We start from the raw sequence: 21,519 nt of genomic DNA on the forward strand, positions 1-21,519 counted from the left end.
TAGAGAAGTAACAGCGGAACGCGCTTCGGAACGCGCTTCTAATGGCATCTGCTATACTGTGATGTCCCTCCAATAACTTGGCCCTATTTCACATTTAGTTTTACAATAAAAACACATTTATGCAATGACTTGACATAATGTAGGGTATATTTATGTGCATCATCCTTCCTGCAGCAGGCGAGAGAAAATGATATCTTTCTGGACAAACTTTCACCAATCTAATAGGCTATATTTTTCTAGCTGATGCATAGAACATTATTTTCACTTTGATCTTGCTATAGTGTAGCGTATTTACATGCTTGCAGTATTGAAACTGCAGTTAGATTGGTTTGAGAAGCATAATAATATGGAATAATAGCCTATAATGCAGACAGACAGGCTGGATGAAGGGAGAGGGGGGGGGGCAGAGCGTTTGGCTTTCGTCTGGTTTTGCGGGATCACTGGAATTGGAGCTAAAAAGGCAAGCGTGCGATTCGTTTATTGCACTTATCCAATGAGCATGACGGTGCATAATTTTACGCCTAAAAGGCGTGGTTGTAATGCTTTGGGCTGCATCTAGCGCCAGCACGACGATATCAAGTGCGCCTTTCCACGCCCACTGCTTTGATCTGCGCCTGCCGCTCGGCCTAGAAACTGCGCCGATGCAACGATAGGGGCCATTATCTCAGCTCCTAGATGGAAACGCCTTTTTTTGCTGTTTTTGACCTATCTTCTCCGGCTGATAACTAAAGAACGGAAAATGATATCAATAAACTTTTTTTTGCTGCTGATACAATAGAGTCTCATCGTTCTTTGTGCGTGTTCGGTGTTTACATAGTAATATCACACAATATTCTGTGGGCCTTGAGAAATCACTGAAAACGCTCTGAAACTCTGGCACTGGGAGCGTCCGTTCTCCAAAAGTGGCTGGCACTCAATGAGTTAAGTGCTGACTCCGCCCGCCCGGGCCAGATTCAGCATACCCCATTATAAATGTCAAGTAAACCCTATCCTGCTGCTGTCACACCAATGAATAGAGCTCAACAGTCACGTGACATTCCCTGAAGTGTCCCGGTCTGGAAGAGAATTCCCCATTAATTTTCTCCATTAAAGGCACTGTGTGTAAGATTCTGCACTATTAAATATCCCCAAACCAATAACTTGTATATATAGAGGAGGTATAGTGATTTATTTCTGTGTTTACAACTAAGCCACGCCCCCTCCCTGTGTTGTGATGGCCCTCTGTCCTTCCCCTCTAACATCCCGAATCAGTTTACATAGAAACCCCTCCCCCGAGAAGCCGACCTAGTGAGCCCCTCCCAGCCCACAGCCCAAAACAGAATTTTGTAGACCAAGATGGCGGAACCCTGATGCGGGCATCAGGCTGACTTTTACATTCCGTGATCCACCTTATATATGCGGTTTCATACTTTAGCCAAATCGCCGCCGAAAAGAAATATCTCAGACCAGAGTCAACCTTGCCGGTCTGGCTTTCACTAGATGGAGAGCCCTACGAGCAGCTATATCTGGCCTGCAAAGTGACTCGGAGCTGCCGTGTTCTCCTGTACACAGTGGTAAGTAACGTTATCGCGTTTGCATGTCCCATTTCAGTAACGTTACGCATGATAGCGAAATGTAGGCTACAAGTTGTTATCGATATTGTGAATTTGTTCTGTGAATGTTGTAATCACTTGGCTAACTGTTGCTTTTCACGGCTATTCAAATGACTTTACACTGCTAGTGTAGTGTGTACGAACGACAAGCTAATCAAATCCTGCAGGATTTGATTAGCTTGTCGTCCGTGTATAACTTATACACAGACATTCTGGTGACAAGCTGACATGAATGACATAACGTTACTTCCCATTACAAATTTCGCATGCATTTTCTGTTTATAATTACGTCCAGTTGCTGTCACTATGACGCAGAACGGTATAGTAATGTGTAAACACTTAGAAAGGCCATGGAGAAAAGCTAGCTTCGCTAATGTTAGCAGTTTGTTGTTATCTCACTAAGCAACGTTACATTAGAAAATAGCTGTAACACCGTCCAAACAAATCAAGGTTTGGTAAAAGTATCTAATTCATGACAATGTGGAGGAACCCTGCCTTGATATCTACCAGCTACAAAATAGATGATTCAAATTAATACTAAACACGTTTCCATTTGTCTGATTTTCAAGGTGCCAGTCATCCAGAAGATGACAAGATAGAAAACAAGTGGACCCACCATTATGATATTTGAGATGGAGAAATTGTGCTTTTATAGCAAACCTGTATAATACATGTTCTATCATCTTTGATGTTTAGATGTTTGCTGTCTGCAATCTTCTGTACACCAATAAAGTTGATATGACTTCATCCATGTCTCTTGGCCACTATTCTCCATTGTAACATTAGATTTGCCTAAAGCTGAGTGTGTCTAGCTACAGTAGCCTAGTGCCTACCAGTATTTGTGTTTCTGTGTATATATAGCCTACTTTATATAATAGACAGTGTATGTGATGTTTCTCAGTACATTGATTTCACAACTTCGTTTATCAGAAAAAATACTTTATTTGCAAAACTAAAATATGGGCTACACCAGGATGACGTGACCAGTTCCATCAGCTATGCGGTTCTTCAGGATGTCGACAAGATCTGCTATCGTCCTACAGCCGACCTTCCTCTCTGCGACCCTGTCTCCTCTTTGTCCCACTGGTGCTAGCCTGGGCTTCAGGCATACAGCTTGGTTTGCCTGCCTATAAAATACAGCAGTGATTCAAGCGTTTGAAATTAGTTTGAACAACTCTAACAATGAGAAAATACTAGCGTTGCACTATGAATACATTTTGGCCATGTCTTGGTATTAGCAGACGAACAAAAACACAGGCTAAGCTACTCACTGTTGACAGACAGCTGTGGTTAGCTAGCGATGTCCCCAACATTGAATTGAAATCATCCTAATTTAGCTATGTCAACCTGGTTTTAGACAACGTTTTGCCTAACTGTACTTAGCAATAGGGCAGGCTATGCAAAAGGTTAGGTTACAATGTAACCTTTTCAAAATCCATGTAACCATTACATGGATTTTGATCGGTTAGCAGATTATACAAATAAGTCTTACCAAGCGGACTATTGTCAATATCCTAAAGGTTTATGACTATCATGTGAAATTTGTCATTACTCAAGCCAAATACATAGCCGAGATGCATTCGTGCTTGTTTTATGTACTTACGTCTGCAGTAGGTAGGCTATGCACAAAATAGTTGTTTATATCTCCGTTGCTTGGGAGGGAGGGAGGGAGGGAGGGAGGGAGGTGGGGAACCAGGAAGTGCTGTGCGCTGGTGGGTGGGATCGAGATTGTTTGGGTAAACAAGTTTTGTTATGGTTTGAAATGGCGACATCTAGTGGACAAAAAAATCACACACAGTGCCTTTAACATTTCAAAAAATCCTATAACGGGTTTAAGCGGGTTTAAGCGTGGAACCAAGCCAACCAGCGGCGTACTGAATCGTGAGTGACCTTAAAACATTTCACTTGGAGCAAAAAACTAAATTACATGACTTATCACATTTCTAGACACGTGTATGAACATTATACACGTCTGCTATTGAAATAGCGTGCAGGACAGTAGGGTGTTGCGGCCGGGTGGATGGAGGGTGTAAACATCTGCCTTTCACACCGGAGGCCCGGGTTCGATCCCCAGGGTTTCCAAAGTCTACATTTCATCCGTGAGACACATTTAACGTTTTTCTCTTTTAAGCCTATAGACCATAATCACCATAATCACCATAAACCATCATCCTAACCCTAACCATAACCAAGTTGTTTGACTTGCCTAAACATAACCAAAGTTGTTTTATTTGGTAAGGCAGTGAGCTTTTCAAATTAACCACTGTTTGTTTCAAATTGACATTGAGATTGTAGGTATCCATGCATTGCAGAAATGTACAATGCCAACATTTTATTCTGGCAATGGTATTGGGTAATTTAAGACAAAACATGTGAATGTACTCAGATACAGCAATAGAGCCTTAATGGATCTCTAGGTTATGGAAAATCTCTCCTCTGTGCTGAAAAGACAAACTGCACTCCCAAAGTCAAATATTTCGGTGCGAGTTCATCTCCATTACGCTGTTATCACTACAGCGGATGGCTGAACTTTATCTGCTGTTTAATTCATAAGGCCAGTGATTAAACGTCTGTCTGTATTCATAACTCTCACTGACAGAGCTCAGAGAGACAGTGGGGTCAATACAGGGTGGGGAGATAGTCAATTAGACCAGGAGGACTTCTCTCCTCTCCCAATCTCTTTCCTTCTCCTCTTAACCTTTTCTTTTTTCCAATTTCCCCCTCTCCAATACCTCCATATCTCCCTTTTGTTTCTCTGGTGTCTGCCTCTGGCTGTGAGAGGGATGATTACTCAGCGCCGGCAGAGATCTGATAGGCTGTCAGACAGAAAGCCAGATATCTGATAGGTTGTCAGACAGAAAGCCAGAGATCTGATAGGTTGTCAGACAGAAAGAGCACATGACGGCAGAGATGTGATAGGCTGTCAGACAGAAAGACAGAGATCTGATAGGTTGTCAGACAGAAAGGCAGAGACAGACAGAAAGAGCCCTGCTGGGCTTATACACCGCAGAGGCTCAGCCCGGGTCGGGGGCCACACCGGAAACGTTTACGGTGCCCGCCCCAGAGGCGAGATTGTTATTGTCGGAGCAGGCCAGCAAGTGATGGTAGTGTCCAGATGGGTTCCAGGACTATACAACCTGCCTATGACCGTCCCCGGGTCATAACCCACCGCCATGCCAATTTTCAGCCCAATCCGACCTGGGGTGTGGGAGTAAGGTGGTTTCCAGGATTTTCCAGGAGTTTCCAGGCAGTTCCAGGACTTGATGACCTGCCTCTGAATATTACAGGGCTTAAAATTCGGCACGGGATTGCGAGAATCACGCATATTTTTGCCAATTCCCACAGATTTGTAATTTATAATGCAGGAGAAGTCCCGCAATTGTTTGCGCACCAATGTCTAGAATGTTAAGCCGACAGAGCGGAACGAACCTTTGGTGAATACGGACACATTAGAGGGCGGACTGCTCAACGTTACCTCAGGCAGAGGTGTAGCCTCCCCGCTCGGCAAGCAGCATATTTGTTGTGCCCAAATATCGCGCATTCATACTCCAGAGCTGGCGTAATCCATATAAAAAACCCACATGTTTTACCTGAAATGAAACCAGGTCCAGGTTTTGTATCAGTTGGTGGCTCTGAAAACTGCCCGGCTAACATTACAGTGGCTAACTGGAGCTAACGTTAAATTGCGTGTGGGGTAAGTCCCTCTATAAACCATATATCTGTGTCGTTTCATCTTTGATTGAAAGACGCTTCCACCTGATTAAAGAAAACATGTAATATTTTATGTAATACATAAAACATCAGTCAACATCACATAATGCCTTTTCTTTAATCAGGTGGAAACACACAGACAGATAGCCTAATGGTTTATAGTGGGACAGTCTTCCCATGTCTGCCCATTCACTTCAATAGAACTCTCCCCAATGCCAAATTTGTCACAGCTTTGCCAGTAACATGACAGTAAGAAAGGCAGATGTAGTGATCAAAGATGGATGATTTAACTGTAATATTCCAGAGCTCTGACCTAACCAAATCTAACTGACATCACTATTGTGAACACACAACAAAGAACTTCTGATATAATATGATGAGTGTTTTATTAAAGTGTATCACTCAATACAAAAAATAAAGGCTTTGATAGGACCAAAAGCCTATGGCTCCTAGTCTGCAGATAAAATACATTCACAAAAGCCATAGTAATTTAGACTCAGGTGTGCATAAACTAGAGGTTAAGAACTTCCTTTTTTAAATGCAAAAATGTGAAATTATCACTTATCGGACATGGGAAGCAGATGTTTGTTGGCTATAGTATCGGCTGAAAAAAGACCCCCCCCCCCAAAGTCTATAGATTCCCCGCAAAATCTATAAATCCCCCCTATCTGAAGAACATAAGGGGAAATTCCCCAGCAGTTTGCAAAGTGAATTTTAAGCCCTGTATTATTATTATTATTATTATTATTGTTATTCTTATTATTCTTATTATTGTTTTTCAAGGCATAAGTGCAGTCAAAGACTGGGCTTGCTCATCTGAGGCCTGTACTACGAATGTTGTATTAGAAGATCCAGGATCTGCCCCTTGATCTGGTTTGTCTAAACCAGATCAGCTCGATTGTAGTTAACTTGTACTACGAACCTCGGTTGGCACTCGTTAACTCGAACCAGGTTTTTCTAATCAAGCTGACAGCGCGTGCACATGAAAATGCCCGTGCACTGGAGCTCGTGCCCGCAAAAGAGGCGTGGTTTTAAACAACTGCCAATCACAATGCACAGACTGCTCCAACTCCGACAGCGCCAGACACGCCTATTTCCTCATCCTATGAAACCGCAAATAAAAATCTGCGTTGGATATTATTACTGTTCCCGAATGACTGTCTAAAGTGCACTTTTATCCACACAAGTAATTTATTTGAAGAGCGGTTTGGTAGGCTATCTACAGCTCTCTATCTACAGTCTTTTGTGGAAGCAATGTGTAATCTATCTCAGTCCAAAATCCGTATAGACCATTTAGGCTCAATGACTGATTGAATAATTCCTATAGGCTAATCGAAAAAAAAAGGATGATAATACAATAAAAAAATGCTTCTGAACTGAATGGACACGGTACGTGCGGGCATAGATTTCATTTATAAAAAATAGCCTATTTTGTGGCCAATCACATTATGAACAGCTGAGTTGGATAGTCTGCTGAAAGACAGTCTAAAGCTGACGCTTGTATTCACATCAGTCATTTGATTTACTTTGATCAGCGATTTCTGTTTCCTACAGCAGCTTTTTGCGAGTGTAAAAATGTAAATGTGTAATCTCAGTCTATAAATTTCCACAATCTGTAAGCCTATTTAGACCATAGATTTAGAAACGCATGCTCAATGAATAAAATAATGATATCCAATAGCCTATAAAAGAGAAAACTGCTGAACTGAATTGAGACGATGCGGGCATAGTTTTCATTGATAAAAACTAGCCTATTTTGTGGTCACATGGCTATTGTAATGTCAGCAGAGTCGCATATCTCCATATTTCATATAATGATGCTGGAAATATGAAGTTCAATCACATCATACAGGCCAAAAGCAACACAGTTGCAGCTGCAAAATGCAGGAGTCGCCTAGATATGAATCATCTTAATATGGGATCGCCTGTGTGCAGGTGATCCCATATTAAATTGCTTAGATGTAGGCTATTCCAGCATGTAGGCTATGACCATACCAATTCCATCCCAACGTCAGTCTCAGCTCCATTGCGCACATGGCACCGTGCGCTTTGGAGACGTTTATGTAACCTTTTTATGCCGGTTTAGTGATATTTCTCCACTCACTATTCAGCTGCAATCGATCAGCGGGATCAAACAACGTATCTAGGCTACTTGAGAGCACAAAAATGAATATATAAAAACATATTCCAAAGTGGTAAGTAGGGCTTAATTTATATAGCCAACAAGTGCAAGGCTTTAGTCCTTGATTAACATTAACATTGATTGACATTACTCATTCAACATTACAATTCGTGCTCCTTCCTAGATGGGAAACTCGTTCAGAAAGGGGTTGGCCATTTTTCCAAACTGCTGATTCGATTGGTTCGTGGGCGGTGGATTTAAGGTTTAATCTTATCCTTGCAACTTAACCTGCTGCGGACCAGGTTAAGTGTGAAGCATAAGTTGCTATGGAAATATATGTCGGTAAGAAGTTAACTTGCTTTGTAGTACGGCCAAACCAGGTTTAAACCTGAAGTTACCTCGCTAAACCACTAATCTTGCTTTGTAGTACAGGCCTCTGGTCCTCTGCTCTATTTGAAATGAGCTGTTTCAACAACAAACACAGCATTTGTTTGCCAGAGCCAAGCCGGAGGGAAAGTCAACTCAGTAGAAAGAAAGTGCAGCATGATTCAGATGCAAACTCAGTGACACGAATGCTGGACATGAGTAGAATAGAATAGATGGAATAAATAATATTTAGGAAGCCCAGTTCAGGCCCTACGTTTACTAGAATTTATTTATTTATTTATTTAGCACATATTAAAACATACAGAAATACTGAAAGTTATCAAGATAAACAAGAAAAGAAATGTGCAAAGTAGAGGCAAGAGACCCGCAAGGGCCTATACAAGGCCTCTACTTGTATAACATCATAAGTAGAAACAAAATCAGCAAGTATGAAATAAAATTAAAATTTACGAAAAAAAGAAAAGAAAGTAAAGAAGAAGAGCTAAAACATGTATGCAGAGAAGAGATATTACTGATTTAACAGTTTTTTTTTCATTCTTGATTTAAAAATAGGCAATGATGGACAGGTTCTGATTGAAGGGGGGCTGGAATTCCATAAGGATGGACCTCTATATCTAATGTTAAATTGACCTAAAGTTGTGCGGGAAAATGGACAGTGAATGTTATGTGATTGTCTGGTTGGATATGAGTGGACATTAGAGTTCAATACAAAGAAGTTATGGAAGACAGTAGGTAAAAAGGCTTCTTGATGCATACATTTATACATGAAAACAGAAGTCTGATATACACACACACATACATATATATATATATATATATATATATATATATATATATATATATATATATATATATATGTAACCTGTAGGTTAGGTCACGCCCTGGCATGCCCATACGCTTAGTTCACACAGACAACCTACGCCTTGCCTTGCCTCAACCCACGCCTGAACCTGTTACACGCTTTTGCGATCACACCGCACGCCTTTTGCACGCCGAACCTGGAGCCGAGTCACAAGCGCCTCTCCTCTCTCCCGACTGTATTTTTTCATGTGTTGTCCAGAATTGTCATGGGTAGCCTCAAGGTAAAATAAATCTGATATATTTAATGTTCTATTGATGCTGGATATGTATAACCAGGTCTGACTATAGTCGGACATTTTAGAGAGGTGATCTTGCAAGAATATGTGCTGGCACAACAACATTGTCCATCTTGCTTCTTCGGTCGCTATTCTCTCTCAAGAAGATGTGTTTGCAGACAGGGAGAAAGCCACACGTGATAGCTACCCGTCAATCTCTCTCTCTCTCTGGCTGCGTTCCAATACCCATACTTGTACTTCTTTCTTGTAGTATGTACTGCCGCTGCCCTCACAAAGTATGGATTGTAGTGTGTAGCATGCATGCAAAATGCATACTATTGGGACACACTACATCTGTCGTCACGTGAGCTTCCTGAACTCCGACCTCTTGCTCACTTCCGCCGACGTCCGCAGCGCCACATTTGAGTTTTTTTTTTTTTAGACTAAGCATTTACAAAATTGGAACAGACAATCAAATAAACAAATTGCTGTTATATTGTAATGTATGTTGTTGTTTCTAATAAACTGATGTGATGATACTTACATGCAGTCTCATTCTTAACAGTATAATAACGTGCATATTTCTGTCAGTGTTTTTATCATAATTATTGACGTGTTCACGGCGTCATGGAGGTGGGCGTGGATTATACACGCAGCTCAGTCAGTACGACGTAACTCCAGTAGGTGGCGGTAATGCACAAAAAGTTGTTTGCCAACCGCCATAAAACATAAGAAGAACTTCCGCTGCGCAAAGGATTGTGGGGAAGTTTGGCTGGCGCAGCATGCATCGATGCATACTCCAAAATAGGAGCTGATGTACATAGTACAACATCCTGGTACTCTTGGCATACTGCATCTGACATACTATGTATTGGGACATACTAATTATTTTTTTGCCTACTAAATAGTATGGAAGTATGGGTATTGGAACGGGGCCTCTCTCTCTCTCTCTCTGCTCAACACTGTTGTAGTAACTCCATTTTATTTTGAAATTCAGTTGACTTTGCCATTTCCCATGGATATTGTCACGTTTTTCTTTCATGGCTTGACAGAAGAAGCCTGCCTGCACGCGTGAAAATAGAACTCTCGCCTAAACGATAAAATCGGCAAGGCACAGGCAAGGCGTGGGTACACGCAGGGTTCACGCTGAGGCGCCCTGTGTACACAGCCTCGTTGACTAAAACGGACGCCTATTTAAAAGCGTGGGTAAAGGCAAGGCGTAGGCAAGGCTTGGGTCGCCGGTGTGAACCCAGCCATAGGTTATTACCCTTGCGACACAACCAATCCAGTTAGATCCCATATCAGCCCCCGGAAATAAATACCGGTAACGTAGGTGCCTCCACCTTTCATTCCCCCGGTTGGAGCGTTGCTGTCTGGGCTGCTGAGCGTGTCCTCACACTCCCTGGTTGAGGTAGGCTGAAGTGATTGTTTGGTGCGCGCACATTGCCCACTTGTTCAAATGGCTCGCTAAAGCCTGTAACTGTCTTTTAGACGTATCCGTGTGTGGCTGCTGCTGGTCTGGAGACCTGTGTCCCGTCCGACGGGTTGGTACAGCAAGCAAGATATTGAAACTGACTGATCTTTTACCTCACTTGTAACCAATGGATATCCAAACTAATGCATGCGTGTATCCTTGTGCTCTGTGATCAGAAGACGGCGTGTGAAACCCAGTGTGTGTGGCCACAAAACGGCGTGTGAAACCCAGCGTGTGTGTGTTAGGGCTGTCACTTTTCATTCGAAATTCGAATGCAACTTCGAATGTGGGGGAGGCGTTCGTGTTCGATATGTAAATTGACTGTTCGATTTTTTTTTTATTTTTTTTATTATTATTATTATTATTATTTTTTTTTTTTATGAACCAAAATTAACCAAATGCTGCTTGCTGGTAATGTTAATCCCATGTCAGAAAAAGTCTCCAGATTTGTCGCATTAGTCTCTTCTGAGAAAGATTGTCTCCAGGGTCTGAAAAGTTGTCTCGAGTTGGATGCAGCCAAGTTTGTGAGGCAGTGTTGTGACTGTGAGCGTCCAAGCTAACACGTCGGGCTGATGCCCGGTGGCCTGGACTGAAAAAAAAAAAAAAAATTTTTTTTTTTTTTTAATTAACCAAAAAACTTCGAATATATTCGAACGAATTTCGGGCAATTAAAGTTCGTTCGAACTTTATTTTGGGAAAAAGTGACAGCCCTAGTGTGTGTGTCCAGCATGTGGTATCATTCACAGCCAAGGTACAATGTTTGGTAATGGTTACTGTAGTGCATTCGAGGTGTAATTATCATTCATGTATTAATGCTTGTTTTTGTATTTCTTTGTACAGCAGAGACTGCCGCTGCTGTTTTGCCTATAGCAAATCTTTTGTAACACAAGCCACTTGAGGTGTTCTTTTATTTCTTGGTTTTATTCTCCCAGCGTTTTACTAATAGAAAGGTCATTTAATTTAACTTATTACCAAACCGGGTTGGAGGATAGATACATTCTATCGAGGTGCCCGGCCACCTTTATATAGGAGGACAGCATAGTGGTCCTTTTGGTTTTCAATGTGCATTTGTTTGACAGTGTGCTTTTGTCATATTTTATTGTAGTGTTTGGTGTGGTTTAAACCACGACTGCGACTCCTCTTATACTGTAGGTGGGCTAAAGTCCCTCGTATCATTGATATCCTCCATTCCTAATAACTTGTGTTTGGTTAGTTAGTATTGGTCATTGTACTGACTGAACATTTCTTATGCTGTTCAGATCCTTTTATCAGATTTATTTTATAGCATAAAATAAATCTATTTTGTATTTGGTATCTCTCTCACGTCTCTGATTTAACTTGTGGATTCCTGTGCGGGGTGAAACCATATTGGTGGTTACTCTGGTTTAATACCAGTCTTGATTTCATACAAGGTATTCTTTGGGTGAAAGTCCTAAGGTGGCGTTGTCGACATTTTAATACAATTGGCCGAGTTACACTCTGACTCGGTTACACATATATATATATATATATATATATATATATATATAAAACAATGAGTAAAGTCCATGGCACACCAATCAAACATTCTCTAACAACTGCCAGTTGCCCTGAATCTTATGTTAGTTACAAAAAAAACAATATGTATATGTGTATATATATATATATATATATATATATATATATATATATATATATATATATATATACACAATACCTTCCAAGTAATATGCTGTTCGGATGTCAAAGTAATTGGTAGGCTACTTTTAATGAATTTAAAACAGCCTCGATAGCAGGAGGTGGCCGCAGCCATTGTTGTTGTAGCCCCGATGTCGGAGTTGGCATGCAGGCAGATGGCGTCTGGGCTGCTCTCTGCCTGCTGAGTTGGATGGCTGCAGCGTGGCAGCTAGCAGCTTGGGGAAGGCTCAGCCCAGTGATCTTGGGCACCTCCTGGATGGTGTCTGGGCGTAGAGAGGAAGGAGAGGTCAAGTCACGTCATGATAGCAGAAGCTTTCCAATGTGAACGGACTGTAGTTAAAGACCTCCTGCTCTAAGGCCTTGCTTGGCATGAGTTTGAAGATATGGTCCTGCAGTGAAAAAAACGTGTACAGTACATGTAACATCTCCAAAAGACCAGGACACTCTGTTTGCATGCACAAAGATTAAAGCATTTATTGATGTGAGTCTGTGACTCAATAAAAATGACCAAGACTGTACCGAATAGTTTGGATAAGTGTACTCCTCTTATACAGTAGTGATCACCTTGGGAAGGGGCAAATTGATCACTATAAGGGGACGATCATTATAACAGTTTTCTTTTTCTTTAGTTCTCATGTAGTTTACCATCTAACTGACATTTGCATATGTATTACATGCATACAGTAAATATAAAGTAAAGGAATGTTATTGACTTTAAAAAATCCATGCAGTAAGTTAGGCCTCCAGCTGTTTCAAACACAGCGGTCTTGTGTAGACAGAGATGCGGCCCTCTCTATACACTGTACAGACAGACATGTGCAGAGTATCGCTGCTGTATCTCGTTGGTTCATTAAGCAGTTTGTAAGTAAAAAATAATATATTACAATACTATTATTGTTTATTAGTTTATTTGTCAGGGACATATACAAAATACAACAAACCCCAAAGGAGAAGAGATGCATTGTAACAGATTTAGCCATAGGCTAATTTCCATCTGGAGTCCCTGGGCAGGTGGATTCAGAGGCCATTCAGAGTTAATAAAAAACACAATAAAATACATAAAGTGTAAAAAATAGGGAAAGGGCATAGATCTATAAAGGTTTATACTTTTTCTCCATTGTTCTCAGGTGGGACAAGGCCCAAAATCACTGTAAGTGCAGTATAGATCACTATAAGTGAATTATTTAAACATGTTATACTATAACTACACTCCTTAAACCCCGTAGTTATACTATAACTACACTCCTTAAATCCCGTAGTTATACTATAACTACACTCCTTAAACCCCGTAGTTATACTATAACTACACTCCTTAAACCCCGTAGTTATACTATAACTACACTCCTTGTACCCCGTAGTTATACTATAACTACACTCCTTGTACCCCGTAGTTATACTATAACTACACTCCTTGTACCCCGTAGTTATACTATAACTACACTCCTTAAACCCCGTAGTTATACTATAACTACACTCCTTAAACCCCGTAGTTATACTATAACTACACTCCTTGTACCCCGTAGTTATACTATAACTACAGTCCTTGTACCCCATAGTTATACTATAACTACACTCCTTGTACCCCGTAGTTATACTATAACTACACTCCTTGTACCCCGTAGTTATACTATAACTACAGTCCTTGTACCCCGTAGTTATACTATAACTACAGTCATTGTACCCCGTAGTTATACTATACAGTGTGGTACCCCGTAGTTATACTATAAGTACAGATCTGGTTCCCCTGTAGTTACAGTCTAAATGCACTCCTTGTACCCCGTAGTTACACTATAAATACAGTGTGGTACCCCGTAATTAGCCTAGAAGTACAGAATTGGTCCCCTGCTTTAGAATACAGCCCGCGACCCCGTAGTTACCCTGTAAGTACACTGTGGTACCCCGTAATTAGCCTATAAGTACAGAATTGTTCCCCTGCTTCAGAATACAGCCCGCGACCCCGTAGTTACCCTGAGTGTGGTACCCCGTACTTATACAGTACAGATCTTGTTACCCTCTAGTTACAGTCTAAATTCACTCCTTGTACCCCGTAGTTATACTATAACTACAGTGTGGTACCCCGTAGTTATACGTAAGTTATCGCGGTGTGTGGCCCGCGATGGAATTGCAATTTTTTTTTTTTTTTTTTTTTCACACACAGTGCACCTGAACGCAACATGCAAGATACCCGCTGAATAAGTGTCCAAATGTTCATGTCATATTCTGGCGAATACCCCACTTCTGTTATAGCATTTCAGTCTGGAATATGGAATATCTTTCAATAATATGTATGACTAAAAGGCTACATTGAAGTAGAAATTTAAATAACTCAAATAACTCATTGGTTTTGGATTTATTTAGCTTCAAGACTGCATTTTTGTTCGTGTGACCCTCAACACAGGCTTTGATCATCCCGGGACACTTACTGATAATTATGCTTAAATTAACCCACTCATATTCTGATTTATTTCAAGAAAAACGTTTCAGCTAGTGGAAATTCTAATTGGCTGGTAACTTTAAAATCTAGCAGCCATATTGGCAGGTGGTCAAAAAAGTTAATTTCAAGCCCTGAGAGCAGGTGGTGACATAGGAGTGAGTGAGAAAAGGATCAAATATTGGTGGTTAAGACTGAATAATGACATCACAACTGTTAATTTAAAATGAGTTATTCCTCTAAACCTGGCTTCAAATGCACCAAATTTTCCTCGCTGGCGCCGTTCGGCCCTCAGCAAAACCTGGTAGCGAGGACATTTTTTGTGGCCCTCTCGATCATCAAAGTTACCCATCCATGGGTTACGGCATGACAATATTTGTTCGGCCCCCGGCAACAATCTGGGTTTCTCATGTGGCCCCCCATGAAAAATAATTGCCCACCCCTGACTTACATACACATGTCAGTGATTGGGTAATTGAGTTGACCCATCCTATCCATTACATAAGCAGCTTGGGGCCCTATCTTGGTACAGGCGATATCCCCTTTGCGCTTGCGCACCTGTTTGCGTGCCTTAACGATAGCAGTCCGCATTGGCAGGTGTCCAGGTGTTATGCCGAGTTTTGTAGCCCCCTCTGGCAGCAGCTAAACGCATCCCCACCTCATGGGAGCATATTGTAATGATTTATACAGAAATATAACTGTTTAAAAGTGATATAATTGTCTGCGTAGACGTGACCTCCCTGTTTTCTAAACAGCCCCGAAATATGGTGGGGATGCAATTCTCGGCAGGCGCAAATTAGAGCCGTGCCAAATCATCTGCGCCCCCAAAATTTGGGCGGTCTTAAACACCAGAATTATTCACATGTGTGGCCAGGCAATGCCTGGGTGTTACATCATTCAGACCAATCAGATTCCCGTCTCGCAATCGCTGTGTTTGCGAGAGGCATGTAATATGCTGTAATTCTCTCCATACGTAATAGAGTGGACTCACTCGTGCCGAGGACAGAGAGAGATGGACAGAGCTTGTTGACAGATTGTCTGTGGTGCCAACGACCCTCCGGGTTATGGGATAGGTGAAGGTGAATAGCCTATTGCAAGTAGGGTAATTTCCATTGTCCAACAAGTTTTCTCAAATAATTTCCCTCTTTGCAATGTGATAAAAGTTTCTCAGTGAGTTATAGTTGATTGCCTTACTGAATTATCTGCTAATACCCAATTTTAGCAGCAGAATTTTATGTCCTGGTGTGGCATGTCCGTGCGTAATGACATATCCAAAAGGAATTTTACTCTACACTGCGCTGCGCAGCACGGAGAATATGGTGTGCTCAAGCACAGCGGGGTATTTAGCGCGTAAGAGGTGCTTTTAAAAGCTCTTAGCAGAAAGTAATTGCGCGCTGCTGATGATAGGAGAATGCCATCTATCCCCACATTTTTTGCGCTGAAATGCCTGGTTTGGCATGTGGCATGTCTATGTCCAGTACAATTATAACAGGCATGCGCTTGTGCATGCCCCCAATTTGCATTGCGCATGGCGTTAAACAAGCGGAAACTAAATTAACGCTTTTGCGATGATAGGGCCCTCGAGCTTCTTATGCAATGACCTGCTCTGATTCGTTGGCCCACCCTCCCCTTGGCGCTGGTTGGTCGATTTCAGACAGTCCAGCATCTTCAAAGACACTGGAGCAAAATCTGACTGGCTTGTATAAGGGGATAGGTTTTATACTGTTTGTGACTTGGGAAAGCATAGTAACATGATTATATATATATATATATTTTTTACTAGGGAATATTAGTGTGCATGTAAACCTACTCAATTCCCCATCCTCTGTTTTGTTATGCCTATAGTTCTTTCCTAGAAGAATGTATGAATGTGATGCAGGTTGTGGAAACGAGCATGAAGATCAGTCATCTTTCCCTGGATAAATAACGGATAAAATAAAATCCCACCATTTCTGTATTTTTAAAGACAAGTTTGAAGTCCTTCTGTTGGTCTACCATTTCCTTTGTCTTTCTCCAAACTCATTTCATCTTGAGCTCAATTTCCTGTGGGATGGTATATGTTAAAGACAAGCCATTTAGCTCATTGACAGAAAAGGCCCCTCCTGGCCCCCAAATTGGGCTTGTCTGTGTTATTACTTAAAGGTCAAGTACTGTATGAACAGTTTTAAAAGGGCATGCCTTGTACAAAATGGGTTGTGAAACCTGGTCTACATATTCCACTATGGGCTCTATCGTTGCAATGGCCTTAAAACAGCGCTTAGCGCCAGGCGCAGCGCAGATTAGTGGGCGTGGACCTGCACACTCAATATTTTGGTGTCGGCGCTACACGCGGCCTTAAAGGCACTGTGTGTAAGATTCTGCACTATTAAATATCCCCAAACCAATAACTTGTATATATAGAGGAGGTATAGTGATTTATTTCTGTGTTTACAACTAAGCCACGCCCCCTCCCTGTGTTGTGATGGCCCTCTGTCCTTCCCCTCTAACATCCCGAATCAGTTTACATAGAAACCCCTCCCCCGAGAAGCCGACCTAGTGAGCCCCTCCCAGCCCACAGCCCAAAACAGAATTTTGTAGACCAAGATGGCGGAACCCTGATGCGGGCATTCCTGACTTTTACATTCCGTGATCCACCTTATATATGCGGTTTCATACTTTAGCCAAATCGCCGCCGAAAAGAAATATCTCAGACCAGAGTCAACCTTGCCGGTCTGGCTTTCACTAGATGGAGAGCCCTACGAGCAGCTATATCTGGCCTGCAAAGTGACTCGGAGCTGCCGTGTTCTCCTGTACACAGTGGTAAGTAACGTTATCGCGTTTGCATGTCCCATTTCAGTAACGTTACGCATGATAGCGAAATGTAGGCTACAAGTTGTTATCGATATTGTGAATTTGTTCTGTGAATGTTGTAATCACTTGGCTAACTGTTGCTTTTCACGGCTATTCAAATGACTTTACACTGCTAGTGTAGTGTGTACGAACGACAAGCTAATCAAATCCTGCAGGATTTGATTAGCTTGTCGTCCGTGTATAACTTATACACAGACATTCTGGTGACAAGCTGACATGAATGACATAACGTTACTTCCCATTACAAATTTCGCATGCATTTTCTGTTTATAATTACGTCCAGTTGCTGTCACTATGACGCAGAACGGTATAGTAATGTGTAAACACTTAGAAAGGCCATGGAGAAAAGCTAGCTTCGCTAATGTTAGCAGTTTGTTGTTATCTCACTAAGCAACGTTACATTAGAAAATAGCTGTAACACCGTCCAAACAAATCAAGGTTTGGTAAAAGTATCTAATTCATGACAATGTGGAGGAACCCTGCCTTGATATCTACCAGCTACAAAATAGATGATTCAAATTAATACTAAACACGTTTCCATTTGTCTGATTTTCAAGGTGCCAGTCATCCAGAAGATGACAAGATAGAAAACAAGTGGACCCACCATTATGATATTTGAGATGGAGAAATTGTGCTTTTATAGCAAACCTGTATAATACATGTTCTATCATCTTTGATGTTTAGATGTTTGCTGTCTGCAATCTTCTGTACACCAATAAAGTTGATATGACTTCATCCATGTCTCTTGGCCACTATTCTCCATTGTAACATTAGATTTGCCTAAAGCTGAGTGTGTCTAGCTACAGTAGCCTAGTGCCTACCAGTATTTGTGTTTCTGTGTATATATAGCCTACTTTATATAATAGACAGTGTATGTGATGTTTCTCAGTACATTGATTTCACAACTTCGTTTATCAGAAAAAATACTTTATTTGCAAAACTAAAATATGGGCTACACCAGGATGACGTGACCAGTTCCATCAGCTATGCGGTTCTTCAGGATGTCGACAAGATCTGCTATCGTCCTACAGCCGACCTTCCTCTCTGCGACCCTGTCTCCTCTTTGTCCCACTGGTGCTAGCCTGGGCTTCAGGCATACAGCTTGGTTTGCCTGCCTATAAAATACAGCAGTGATTCAAGCGTTTGAAATTAGTTTGAACAACTCTAACAATGAGAAAATACTAGCGTTGCACTATGAATACATTTTGGCCATGTCTTGGTATTAGCAGACGAACAAAAACACAGGCTAAGCTACTCACTGTTGACAGACAGCTGTGGTTAGCTAGCGATGTCCCCAACATTGAATTGAAATCATCCTAATTTAGCTATGTCAACCTGGTTTTAGACAACGTTTTGCCTAACTGTACTTAGCAATAGGGCAGGCTATGCAAAAGGTTAGGTTACAATGTAACCTTTTCAAAATCCATGTAACCATTACATGGATTTTGATCGGTTAGCAGATTATACAAATAAGTCTTACCAAGCGGACTATTGTCAATATCCTAAAGGTTTATGACTATCATGTGAAATTTGTCATTACTCAAGCCAAATACATAGCCGAGATGCATTCGTGCTTGTTTTATGTACTTACGTCTGCAGTAGGTAGGCTATGCACAAAATAGTTGTTTATATCTCCGTTGCTTGGGAGGGAGGGAGGGAGGGAGGGAGGGAGGTGGGGAACCAGGAAGTGCTGTGCGCTGGTGGGTGGGATCGAGATTGTTTGGGTAAACAAGTTTTGTTATGGTTTGAAATGGCGACATCTAGTGGACAAAAAAATCACACACAGTGCCGCATTATAACCACACCTTTTAAGGGTAAAATTATGCACAACCTGCTCATTGGAGAGGTGCAGTAAATGAATCACAAGCTTCCCTTTTAAGCTCCAATTCCACGGAGCGATCCAGTCCGGCTTCAGAAAAGCCGAGGCGCTCTGAGCTCCCCCGTCCCTCCCGGCTGTCTCCATATATATTATTATGCTTCTCAAACCAATCTCACTGCAGTTTAAATACTGCAAGCATGTAAATACGCTACACTATAGCAAGATCAAAGTGAAAAGAATGTTCTAAACACATCGGCTAGAAAAATATAGCCTATCCCTATGTCATGATGAGATTAGATTGGTGAAAGTTTGTCCAGAATGATATCGTTTTCTCTTGCTACCTTTTCTTCTCCCCTGCTGCACAGGTAGGATGATGCACATAAATATAGGCTACATTATGTAAAGTCATTGCATAAATGTGTTTTTATTGTAAAAGTACATCAGAATCAGAATCAGAAACACTTTATTGCCAAATGCATCACAAGGACACACAGGAATTAATTCTGGTGAATCAGCACACTCGACAAGATACAAATAAACATACATACGTATACGACAGTGAATACAAGACACTCAGGACATGAAGGAGCATGTAGTTGGTTACCACAACCATTAGTTTTGACAAAGCCCTTGGGAAGAAGCTGTTTAGGTGGCGTGTGGTTATGGTTTTGATGGCACAGAATCGCCTTCCTGATGGAAGTTTCCTAAAAAAACAGTTACCAGGATGAGAGGGGTCAGAGACGATCCTCCCTGCCCGCTTCCTGACCCTGGCATCATACAGCTCACTCAGTGACAGTTGCTGTTGTCCTGTCAGCTTCTCTGCTGTGCGCACAATACGCTGCAATCTGCTCTTAGCAAGGGCAGAGACAGAGCCAAACCACACAGAGATGGATGATGAAAGAATGCTTTCAGTGGTGGCTTTGTAGAACTGGGTCAGGACCGGACGGGAGACGTTGAGTTTGCGGAGCTGTCTGAGGAAGAACATGCCATTGTGGGCCCTTTTGATTATGGAGGAGGCATTTGTCTCCCATTTGAGGTCCTTGATGGTGGTGCGGAGGAATTTGAAGGCCTCAACCTCTTTAACAGCCGTGTTGTTGATGAACAGGGGAGAGAGTGGGGGAGGTGATTTCCGGAAGTCTATTGTCATTTCAACTGTTTTGAGTGGATTGAGCTCAAGGTTGTTTTTGGAGCACCACTCAGCAAGGCTGGACACGGTTTGTCTGTAGGCAGACTCATCGTTGTCCTTGATGAGGCCAACCACGGTCGTGTCATCTGCATACTTAATTAGCCTGATGTTTGGGTTTGTGGAGATGAGGTCGTTGGTGTACAGCAGGTAGAGGAAGGAGGAAAGCACACAACCTTGGGGTGCCCCGATGTTGGTGACCCGAGGATCAGACAGGTGGGGTCCCAGCCGCACATGCTGAGTCCTGTTTGTGAGAAAGTCAATGATCCACTGGCTAATGGAGGGGTCCACACCCAAGGATAGTAGCTTCTCCTGAAGCCTCTCTGGTACAACACAGTTGAAGGCGGACCTAAAGTCAATCAAAAGTAATCTTGCATAGGTGCCAGGAGTGTCCAGGTGGTTCAGGATGTAGTGAAGGCTGAGGTTGACTGCGTCGTCCACTGAGCGGTTAACTCTATTACCAAACTGTGACGGGTCGAGATGGTGGCCGGTGTGAGGTTTGAGATGTGACAGAATCAGCCTTTCAGAGCACTTCATGACTACAGATGTTAAGGCCACCGGCCATGTGAAGTAAGCCAAGTCTTATTGGAGCGGACATCACAGTAGGACATCACAGTAGAACCGTGTTATGGCTGTCACTCATCTAAATCACGTTAAATCTGCGAGGGATATATATACCACCTGGATTACATATGCGAGGGATATATATACCACCTGGATTACAAATATGTTTCACATAGGGTTGTGTTTTGATTTCGATGTTTCGATGAATATTGAAATGTTCTACAATTGCATGTTGTGTTAACAGAAACATTATTTCTATCTACCACTTAGCCTATTTAGGCTGATTTGGTTGCAAATTCTTGTCGAAATGTATTAGCCTCAATGCATGCTGGGAGATTTCACATGTGGCTCAACAGCCTCTGAATGACAGGGGCTCAAAACTACGATATAACAACTTTTTTTCCATCGGTCTTTGTGCCTGTCTGACGCGCAAGAGAGAGGGAGTGAGAGAGAGAGAGGGGGAGAGAGTGTGAGATCGGCAGAGGAGAGCTGTGCGTAAATACGCACAGTAATATCCGCGGCGCACTGAATAAGGCCTGGTTTTGAAAAGCGCTAAGCGCTAAATTAACGCCAGGAGGGAAGATATCTTTAGGCCGGTATTTAAGGCAGAAACACCCATTCTGGCACTGCGCC

The sequence above is a fragment of the Poromitra crassiceps genome, assembly GCF_964638095.1.
Source record: "Poromitra crassiceps genome assembly, chromosome: 3".
Taxonomy (NCBI): domain Eukaryota; kingdom Metazoa; phylum Chordata; class Actinopteri; order Beryciformes; family Melamphaidae; genus Poromitra; species Poromitra crassiceps.